Genomic DNA, 422 nt, shown 5'->3' with positions numbered 1-422 from the left:
GGGGCCGTGCATTATCATGCTGCAACATGAGGTGATGGTCGTGGATGAATGGCACAACAATCTCTGTGCATTCAAAATGCAATCAAATGCACCTGTGTTTGTTGTCCATAACATACGCCTCCCCATACCGTAACCCCACCGTCACCATGGGCCAGTCGATCTTACGGCGTTGACATCAGCAAACCCAGTTTACACTGTAAACTGGAATTTATACGTGAAGAGAACACCTGAACACCTGAGAACAGTCTGTGACAACAACGAACTGCAGGTCGAGACCCCGATGAGGATGACGAGCATGCAGATGAGCTTCTCTGAGACAGTTTCTGACAGTTTGTGCAGAAATTCTTTGGTTATGCAAACCAATTGTTGCAGCAGCTGTCCGGGTGGCTGATCTCAGACAATCTTGGAGGTGAAGATGCTGG

The 422-nt window shown here is 48.3% G+C and overlaps 1 protein-coding gene across 2 annotated transcripts in view; it reads left to right on the top strand.

Moving 5' to 3' along the window:
• Window positions 1-422, top strand: part of dgkb (diacylglycerol kinase, beta) — a 92,540-nt gene that overhangs the window by 61,303 nt on the left and 30,815 nt on the right. The window lies entirely within an intron of this gene.

The sequence above is a fragment of the Etheostoma spectabile genome, chromosome 6 (genome assembly GCF_008692095.1).
Source record: "Etheostoma spectabile isolate EspeVRDwgs_2016 chromosome 6, UIUC_Espe_1.0, whole genome shotgun sequence".
NCBI lineage: Eukaryota > Metazoa > Chordata > Actinopteri > Perciformes > Percidae > Etheostoma > Etheostoma spectabile.
The sequence above is the reverse complement of the archived record's forward strand: the minus strand, read 5'-3'. Positions and strand labels throughout refer to the sequence as shown.